Source organism: Lissotriton helveticus, chromosome 12 (assembly GCF_964261635.1).
Source record: "Lissotriton helveticus chromosome 12, aLisHel1.1, whole genome shotgun sequence".
NCBI lineage: Eukaryota > Metazoa > Chordata > Amphibia > Caudata > Salamandridae > Lissotriton > Lissotriton helveticus.
In genome coordinates, this window is record NC_136073.1 from 149,215,560 (window position 1) to 149,226,603 (window position 11,044).

General features: G+C 44.2%; 1 long non-coding RNA gene across 1 annotated transcript; it reads left to right on the top strand.

Annotated features, from left to right (window-relative positions):
* Window positions 1–266: 266 nt before the first annotated feature.
* Window positions 267–869, top strand: LOC144798652 (uncharacterized). Its single transcript, XR_013603595.1, has 4 exons — window positions 267–337; window positions 432–538; window positions 639–707; window positions 799–869. It is a non-coding gene; the product is annotated as an uncharacterized LOC144798652 (long non-coding RNA).
* Window positions 870–11,044: the final 10,175 nt, after the last annotated feature.

Consider the following 11,044-nt stretch of genomic DNA (forward strand, 5'->3'; position numbering starts at 1 on the left):
GACTACACGTCCCAGAAGTGTTAAATTAAATGTCCTCTTGATCAATTGAAGTTCGAAACTACACGTCACATGACAAGCCTTAAGGAATCATGTGACCGCAATAGTCACTCACACGAGTGATTCTGTGGCAGATAGAAGCAGCACTGAAAGTTGCAGGTAAAACGCCGCGCACGCCCGCTTAATAAAAATAGCATGAGTATGCAGGGTACAGAAAGTACAATATATTTTTCATTTCTGTATCCGCAGCACAGGCGGCAACCCTCAATTAAGACTGTAAAGGGCAGCACCCCCACCTACTGAATAACCCAGCATTCGGCATGCTCCTGAATCGAACGAAGTAAGTTTATGCAACTTTTGCAAACTTCACATGACATGTACCATAAATGTGGGAAACACGTTTTGCTAAGATATGATCCCCCTCACCTTTGCAGATAAACGGTGAATTGTAAATAAAGTAAGAAGAGGTGGCGGATTCCACTTCCCCTTCAACCTCGTCTGGGAATAGCATGGTGCACCGCGCCCTGGCAAATAACCAAAAGTAAGTGCATATTATCTGGGCGGCCAGCCCACGAGCCTTACCTGCCTAAATATATTTTTAAACTATGGGAACTAAAAAAAGCGCGCCATTATTGTTACAGATATTAACCAACTGCCAAAACAAACAACAAGAAACATCGACTGGAAGACATGTATCACCCCTAACTCATGTGAGTCACGGCTTTTAATTTCTTTAGAAAACAACTAACACATAGTCCCCGTGAACAACAAACAGAAACAATTGAATTGTTTGTATTGCAGAACACAGGGAATTTGTTCAGCCAAGATCCCTTAAGGAATGGATCAAACCAGCATAAAATTCTACGATAAGGTAACAATAACTTGCTATATCGTATTAACCAGTGACGATGCTAATAAAGGTCCCATACTAAATAAGCCCTTCCGCTTATGCCCAAACAGGTACCCAACTCAAAGCCCTGAAGAAGAGCCCGATAAATAAAATACGTACGCGGAAACGCGTCGGCTTCTCACACATTCGCTTGAATTTCGAATGTTTTTTTCTTTCATATAAGGCTTGTTTAATGTGTCATATGAAATAAACTGAACATAATATGAATCGCATGCCTGTATGATACCAGACCAGAGCGTTAATGAAAATTGTACTAGAGTGGTCTGGTTGTAATAGGTAGTAGGGTACTATCATAAGAAATGACTTTTCTGATCTGTTCGGTCAAAAGTGCTTAATGTTTTGTCTTTTTGTTTTGTAATAATTGTGTTTGACATCTGTAAATATATCGTTTTGAGTACTTGTAAATATATGCCTCGGTGCAGGACAACGAGTAAACCTCGGACTTTTTGGTGGATAACCCCGTTCAATCAATCTCCCAACTAACAGAGACGATTCCTCAAAGTAATCCTCCTTTTTGGTGCAGTTCCTCCGCAACCTCAGAAATTGGCCAAATGGCAAATTATCTCTGAGGTTGCGGGGATGATGACTTGTGTACCTTAGGAGGGTATTCCTTTCACTAGGTTTTCTATACAAACTAGTGTATACCGTGCCAGCTTCAGCCTTAATCTGAATGTCCAGAAAGTTAATGCACAGGTTATCAGATTCTATTGTGAACTGAATATTTCTAGAACAGTTATTGAGCCAAATATGAAAACCTATACGCAACTATACGAGAATTTGACATCTATACCCAGAGCACAAAATTGGATAAGGTTACTAGGGATATACAAGTGTATGATAAAAAGAACACCTACCCCTATCTCCAAGAAGGGTATTTTGTAAGAGATCAGAGAGGCGGTCTATCGAGCAGAGGCAGGGGGGGGCTACAAGAAATACAACACTTTCTCGGGCTCCTCTGCTGGCAGCAGCTCAGACAGCGAATCTGAACGCCCTAGCACCAGCACGGGTGGACACCCCAACAACTTTACTCAGAATTATTCTGAATATCAACCTTTTTTAGGTCAGTACCAATGGTGGAGTCCTCGTGGCAGAGGACGTCCCTGGGGCAGGCCCAGGGGAACACGAGGTGTCACTTGGAATCTAGGAACAGGGAGAGGGAAGAAACAGCCCCAGAACCAGCAAGAATACCAGGGGGATATACGAACTCGACAGAAGCATTACCGATGGTAGTCTATTCAAAAGATAACCCTGTCATGAATCTGTCTGAGCATGAACTCACACCACTGGAACATGATGTCCTATCTAAGGGACTTTCATTTGTCCCTACTTCTATGCCTAATAACTTCAATCTGAAAATCGAGTTACATCAGTTTTTCAGAAAAGTGCGACTTAAACATTACTTTCTGAAAATCCCTTATAATCCTGTTTTTTCAGGTAGTGCTTTGAGACCTCCATCAAGGTTCAACCCTCCGGTGCACATGTTGGAGCCTAAAGAACTAGCATATGAACAAGTAGTCCTATGGGACATAGATAGCACACTGGCCAGCCGGCAGTATGTCCCATACAACTTGAAAAAAGAAGAAAAGGAAGCCTTGTATGCCTTGAAGAACAATGGCAATATAGTAATAAAACCCGCAGACAAGGGGGGAGCAATAGTTGTCCAAAGCACTGACAAATACAAAGAGGAGATTCTTTCCCAGCTTTCAGTAGAGGGTAACTATGCTCTTTTAAAAAAAGACCCTACCAAAGAAATTAGTCTTCTAATTAAAACCATCACGAAGTCAGCCCTGGATGATGGTTTGATAAATAAGTTAGAACATGAGTTTCTGAACAACAAACATCCACGGATGCCAACGATATACACGCTCCCCAAAGTCCACAAACGGTTGACTGATCCTCCTGGTCTCCCAATTATTTCGGGGTGTGGTTCCCTTCTGGAATCTCTGTGTAAGTACGTGGACGTCTTTTTAAAACCAATAGCTACATCGACGCCGACATACTTACGAGACACCACACAAACTATACAGTTGGTAGAGGGACGTACGTTTGACCAAACCACCTCTTTGTTAGTCACCATGGACATCACGTCCCTTTACACTAATATTCCCCAGCGGGCTGCTTTGGTTTGCATTGAAAGGGTCTTAAATCAGAGACCGGCGCCCCACAGAGTTTCCACCGAGTTCATTATAAATCTTCTCACCATAGCTATGACTAAAAATTATTTCATGTTTCAGAACAAATATTACATCCAGACCAGTGGAGTAGCTATGAGGGCAAGTTTCGCACCGAATCTGGCGATAATTTTCATGAACGAATTTGAGAGTGAGTTTGTCTTAAACCAAATCAACCCGTATCGGAACCACATTTCCTTGTGGGCCCGATATATTGATGATGTTTTGGCAATATGGGAGGGCAACAAGGTGGCTCTTGCAGGTTTTCATAATTGGCTCAATAACTGTTCTAGAAATATTCAGTTCACATTAGAATCTGATAACCTGTGCATTAACTTTCTGGACATTCAGATTAAGGCTGAAGCTGGCACGTTATACACTAGTTTGTATAGAAAACCTAGTGAAAGGAATACCCTCCTAAGGTACACAAGTCATCTTCCCCGCAACCTCAGAGATAATTTGCCATTTGGCCAATTTCTGAGGTTGCGGAGGAACTGCACTAAAAAGGAGGATTACTTTGAGGAATCGTCTCTGTTAGTTGGGAGATTGATTGAACGGGGTTATCCACCACGCCTCCTAAAAAAAGCACGCAAACATGCATGGCATAACCATCGAGAACACCTATTGAATGTACAACAGAAAGAAAAAAATGCAGAACGCTTGGTGTGTGTAACCACCTTTAACACCAAGAGTAGCATGATAAAGAAGGTGATAAACCGTCATTGGCACTTGGTAGAAGAGGAATTAGGAGGAATGCCTCCTCCGCTACATGCCTTCAGGAAAGGAAAAAACATCAGGGACCACCTGGTTAAATCCCTTCTGCCCCTTCCACAACAAAATAGTCAAACAACTTTGTGGGGCTTACCACCTGTGTTAGGACACACCAAGTGTGGTGCCTGTAAAGCTTGTTTACTCACTTTGGAATGCACCACCTTTACACACAATGACATTACCCACACCCTGAAAAGCCACAGCAATTGTAATACCACTGGTGTGATTTATGTCATCAAGTGCCCATGTGGTTTCTTATATGTTGGGCAGACTACTCAAAAAGTTAAATGCCGCATCCTTCAACATACTAGCAGAATACGGTGTAAGACACAGAGGGGCACCCCTAGTAGATCACTTTATCAGATTCGAACATGACCCTGATAGCCTTCGATGGTGGGTCATCGAAAAGGTGAGATCTAATCCCAGAGGAGGAGACCTGGGTATGATTCTGAATAAACGAGAATGCCTATGGATACACCTTCTGAATACTGTAAAAACAGGATTGAACGAAGTGGAGGAGATTAGCAGACAAGTGTCCCTCTTGCTTGTATAATGAGGTGAACTGACTTGATCCAAATAATCTAATATGGTGGGACACTAGAAAAATATCATAAATATCATCCATGTATTAGCTGATATGTATTTGTTTTAATATTGTGGTACAAAGTAAATTGTGTTTATAAATGTTTTTGTAATGTTTTATGTATATGGGTTTGTGAACCTAATGCCTCGATACCTGTATCTAATTGGCAGACCTCATTACCGGAGACCAGGGGGGTCCAAAATATCGAGGTCATCATCATACGAAGCAAGCTCACAGGTCACCAGTAATAACTGTCAGGTGTCGGTGATCTCTGTACCAGTATTGACTGCTATGCAGTCTACTTCTCCAGTATGGCAGCTAGAACGGGAAGCAAGTCTTTTCTTTTTGTTGGACCGCCTTCATACAATTCGCTACTATAAATCTGTAGACGAACGGCCTTTCTATTAGCGAAGTTATAGACCTAGGAGTCACAATAATTTAAGCTATATTCCAAGGCAGTGCGTGACCGCCAGTTTGTCACCGTTTCAAGATGGCGTGGGTTTCCACACAATCAGACCTCGTCAGATGCCATTCAAAGAGCCTCTGGTAATGCTGGACCGCTTCCGGTATCACCAATTGTAGATTAACGGTCTTCCTAATGGCGTGCTTACAGGTCTGTTGGAGTTACAATAATGTAAAATCTAGGCAATGTGTGGCCGCCATTAGGCAATTGCAGAGGTAATTCGCCGTTTCAAGATGGCCCGGTTTTTCCATGGAATTAGATCGCGCTGGGTAGTCCTTCCTCTATGTTGGACGTTTGTCAAAAGAGCCTTTCTCGTTTGGTTTAGCAAATGCAAACCCGCTCGTGACGAAGCTCGGGATACTCTAAACAAATTATAATTCAATTATAATTCACTTAGGTAAGCTTCCGAGTACCTGTACATCCCCTTTTTTCTAAGATTTCCTGGGAATGGATTAGTAACCTAATGCGATCTTCCTTCCCTTATAGCATTCATTGGAATAGACCTATACGTGAAGTGGACCAGCCGTACTTACGCCAAACTTATGCTCCCCTTTGTGAAAATTAGGTAAGCGATGACCCTTGAATAATCGTACTGAGTCTTGGATCTAGATGCCTAGGGTGTTTTGTGTGTTGAACTAAATATAGGCACCCTTCTTTTTTCAGCTAAATTAAATATCGGCTCCAGCTGGGAGGTACTCTCTCTGACTGGAACACCGACTGGATGTACATTGATTGAACTCCATCATTTGACAAACACAGGTAACTGAGAATTCAGTACTAGATGTAGTTTGAGGTTATCAGAGGTAGCCTTGGATAATAATGCTTACAGGGTTTTTTCTTAACACTATAGAACCCTGACCGATCCTCCCATTGGCTACACATATGACAAGGAGGACGTTTCATTGAATGATTAATAAGAAAAACACATCAGAATATTCTGCATCGCCAGGGTAAGCAATTGACCCTCGCGTTTTCCTTTCTTTTTAAATTTAAATCATTGTTCGCAACAGCTATCTTAGACAAAATTATTTTGTCTTGTAGGGTCACTCACTGGTGTAAGGTTGCCCGATACAGTCCTGATGAAGACTCGCAAGGCCCAGGTTTAAACCACCGGGAGGCCATAAGCCGAGTCGAAACGTCGACGCCTATTTAACATTGGCCTGGACCCATAGACTCTCTCTCGTGCATTATAAATTACCAATTTAGGTTTTTGATCACAGTATAATTGATGGTTGACTTTCGGAAGGCCAGGCTTTAGTCTAGGGATGACGAGTGTATCCTTGTGTTTAATTATAATAATTGTTTTTATGTCACCAATCTTTGCAACTCCTTTCTTTTCTCATCACTGAACTTTATCACTCCTTTCTATTTTTGCACGCTCCACTTGAGGCAACCAACTTGACCCAGATGTAATTTTATATTTTTGTATAATTATGTACATTGTTGAAGAGTGGTAGTAAAATAAATAGATCACCACTGAACGTTTGATCTTTGCTGTTGCGTTTTTTGAGTTTATCCAATTTAGTGGATTAGAGTAGATGACTATACTCTGACTATAAAGTAAAACTGTTGATTGATTGTAACATTGTGAATAACAGTCTGTGGACCATTGTTTTTTAATATCGTTAGTCACCCAGGTCCTAGATCATTTGGGTTACCCCATTTCATTAATGAATATCTAAGACGAGGCAGGGTCTCCAGCAGGCCCTGTCAAGATTTGAGTTGTTTTGCCGCGAGCATGAGCTGGAGGTTAACATTTCCAAAACAAAGTTTATGGTGCTGAGAGGAACATCTCCAACTGCTGCCAGAGTTACAATGGGTGGCACCACCCTTGAGCAGACTACGCTATTCACATACTTAGGTGTCACTTTTAGTGAAAACCTTAGTTGGAAACCGCAAGTCGAGCTCTTGGCACTAAAACATGCGCAAATTGGAGGAGCTCTCCTCAAAGAACATAAAAGCTCCTATACTCGGCCAATTTCCCAGCTCATGAAAATTTACGGCACAAAAATGTTGCCCTCTGTTCTGTATGGAGCAGAGCTCTGGGGCTTCAGTAACCTGGATCCCCTAAAGGTGGCTCAAAATAAATTTCTTAGGGCGGCGATTGGACTACCAAAATCATCTCCGCGCATCCCGCTTTTGTATGACCTCGGGTGCCAACCAGTGGAAGACCTAGCGAGATTCAGACCTCTAGCATTTTGGCGGCGTTTGTGGACTACACCTGAGCTGCTGCTCTACACCAAAGCATGCCTAGAGGGAAGGAATTTTCTGGGCTCTGATAAATTAGGATGGTTCAAAGGGGTAAGATCCACTCTGTGCGCCATGGGACTTGGTGACTTGGTGAACAACCTTGACTCGGCCACCTTTCCACCCAAAAAGGAGCTGAGAAATTTATACTGGGAATGGTTTGTTGGTAAAAGACACTCGGAAATGACAGGAAGTTCTTTAACAATGACATTTGTTCTTTTGAAGGATGTCTCTTCCTTTGAAAAGTACTGGGATGTCATCACCAAGCCCCTGGATCGCAAACTTTTCCATCAACTGAGAGTTGGCTCGTTACTACTGAGGTGCCTAACTACATCATGGGGTAAGGGAGGGCCAGAGCACTGTCCACTGTGTATTAGGCTGGGTGAAAGTGTGTGTCATTTTCTTTTTGTTTGCCCCCTGTATGCTGCCCCTAGGAAGAAGTGGCTTCGTCCACTATGTAGAATTCTGGGCACTCGTTCAGCATCCATAGCCTGTAGGATCCTAAAATCTGATCTATCGCCCTTGATAGTAATAGGAGTTGCAAAATACCTAGGTTGGGCTTGGACACGCTGGCGTTTAAAGCCCTCCACACTACTGGCCCCGATTACCTCAGGAAGCGCATTGCTTTCTATGTTCCACGGAGGAAATTAAGATCAGCTGATTTGGCTAAAGTGGAGGTGCCTGTGGTCAAACGAGTGCGGATGGGAGGTCGGTCTTTTCAGTATATGGCAGCTCGACTCTGGAATGAGCTCCCTCCTTCTCTACGCAAGGCTAATAACCTTCTGGCCTTTAGGAGGGAGTTGAAGACCGTCCTCTTTTCTGTATAATCAGTGCGTCTATAGTGTATCCGCCTCTGGGTTTTCTGGTTTTTTTTTCAGGCCTCTTTGCTAAAGCGCCGGGACACCCTTTGGGGTAGCCGTGCGCTCAAAAAGTGTGGCTGTAACATAACATAACATAACTCTACGCTTGAGGTTGCTTAACTCGCACTAAGTTCCCAGTTAAATAAGCAATAAGGTCCCAACTAGACTGTGTCATTTAGTATTAACTGTCTTTTTTCTATCATGTTTAATTTTTAACTTTGCAAATGAAGTCGTGTATAAATGATTTAATTCTGTCTTAGTTCATGTTTTTAACTTCACATGAAGTTATTTTTTTAAACAAATTGCCATGCACTTTAGAAATGAAGATATAATGTTGGATGTGTAGCATGTCTTTTAAGATGAATAATCGAATAAAGACTTCTTTTGACTTGACTTGACTTGACTTGATAAGCACAACACACACACACAACCCCACACCACACAACCCCTCACACACAAACCACAACCCCACACACGCAACCCCCCCACACACACCCCCCACACGCACAACCCCCCACACACAACCCCACACACACACAACCCCACACCACACAACCCCCCACACACAACCACAATGCCACACACAACCACAACCCTACACACACACACAACCCCACACACAACCACACACACAACCCCCCGCACACACAACCACACACAACCCCACACACCCAACCCCCCACACACCCACAACCCCACACACAAAACCACACACACAAAGAACCCCACAAACACACACACAACCCCCCACACACAACCCCCTACACACACACAACCCCCCGCACACACACAACCCCACAACATCATACATACAAACCCACACACACAACCACACAACCCCACACACAACCCCACACACACAACCCCACGCACACAACCCCACACACAACCCCACACACACAACACCAAACACACAACCACAACCCATACATACACACACAACTCAATACCACACAACCCCCCACACACAACCACTCCAAGTCCCGCAGCTTGGAACATTTTCTTTAGAGCTTCTTGACAGGAGTCTCGTTCACACCTGGAATTCGCCATTGCAGCGAGAAACCGCTTTTAATGGCACTGATTTACGTTGAGGGCATTGTGGACACTCCGTTTGATGTAACCAGGTTCCAAAATATGTATGTCTGTGTGTTCTTTCACAGTGCGTTTGTTGGAGCACTCTAACAGTTTTTGTCAATGTGCATGTACTGCTTGCTGTAAAACCATTTCAAAGTGCAGTTCATCACTTAACAGCGAGTACACATGTGAAGCCACTTTCTTAAAGCAGCACCCTCCCCACTACTCCCACCTGCCACAGAGCTCTCAATTTTTCCAGGTTCACCCCCCAAACAACCCCCCCACACACACAACCCCACAAACACACAACCCCCCACACACACAACCCCACACACACAATCCACACAAACACACACCACACACACAGCCCCCCACACACACGCACAACCCCCCACACACATGCACAACCCCCCACACACGTGCACAATCCCCCACAAACACACAATCACACATACACACACCCAACCCCCCACTCACACACAACCCCACACACACACATGCACAACCCTCCACACAAACACAACCCCCAAACACAACCCCCCACACACAACCACACATACACACAACCCCACACACACAACCCCACTCACAACCCTACACACACACACAACCCCCCACACACACAACCCCCACATAACCCCACACACAACACCACAAACGCCCACTCACAACCCCACACCACACAACCCCCCACACACAACCACAACCCCACACACATGCACAACTACAACCCACTCACACAACCCCCACACACAGCCCACACACACAACTCTGGAATGAGCTCCCTCCTTCTCTACGCAAGGCTAATAACCTTCTGGCCTTTAGGAGGGAGTTGAAGACCGTCCTCTTTTCTGTATAATCAGTGCGTCTATAGTGTATCCGCCTCTGGGTTTTCTGGGTTTTTTTTCAGGCCTCTTTGCTAAAGCGCCGGGACACCCTTTGGGGTAGCCGTGCGCTCAAAAAGTGTGGCTGTAACATAACATAACATAACTCTACGCTTGAGGTTGCTTAACTCGCACTAAGTTCCCAGTTAAATAAGCAATAAGGTCCCAACTAGACTGTGTCATTTAGTATTAACTGTCTTTTTTCTATCATGTTTAATTTTTAACTTTGCAAATGAAGTCGTGTATAAATGATTTAATTCTGTCTTAGTTCATGTTTTTAACTTCACATGAAGTTATTTTTTTAAACAAATTGCCATGCACTTTAGAAATGAAGATATAATGTTGGATGTGTAGCATGTCTTTTAAGATGAATAATCGAATAAAGACTTCTTTTGACTTGACTTGACTTGACTTGATAAGCACAACACACACACACAACCCCACACCACACAACCCCTCACACACAAACCACAACCCCACACACGCAACCCCCCCACACACACCCCCCACACGCACAACCCCCCACACACAACCCCACACACACACAACCCCACACCACACAACCCCCCACACACAACCACAATGCCACACACAACCACAACCCTACACACACACACAACCCCACACACAACCACACACACAACCCCCCGCACACACAACCACACACAACCCCACACACCCAACCCCCCACACACCCACAACCCCACACACACAAAACCACACACACAAACAACCCCACAAACACACACACAACCCCCCACACACAACCCCCTACACACACACAACCCCCCGCAGACACACAACCCCACAACATCATACATACAAACCCACACACACAACCACACAACCCCACACACAACCCCACACACACAACCCCACGCACACAACCCCACACACAACCCCACACACACAACACCAAACACACAACCACAACCCATACATACATACACAACTCAATACCACACAACCCCCCACACACAACCACTCCAAGTCCCGCAGCTTGGAACATTTTCTTTAGAGCTTCTTGACAGGAGTCTCGTTCACACCTGGAATTCGCCATTGCAGCGAGAAACCGCTTTTAATG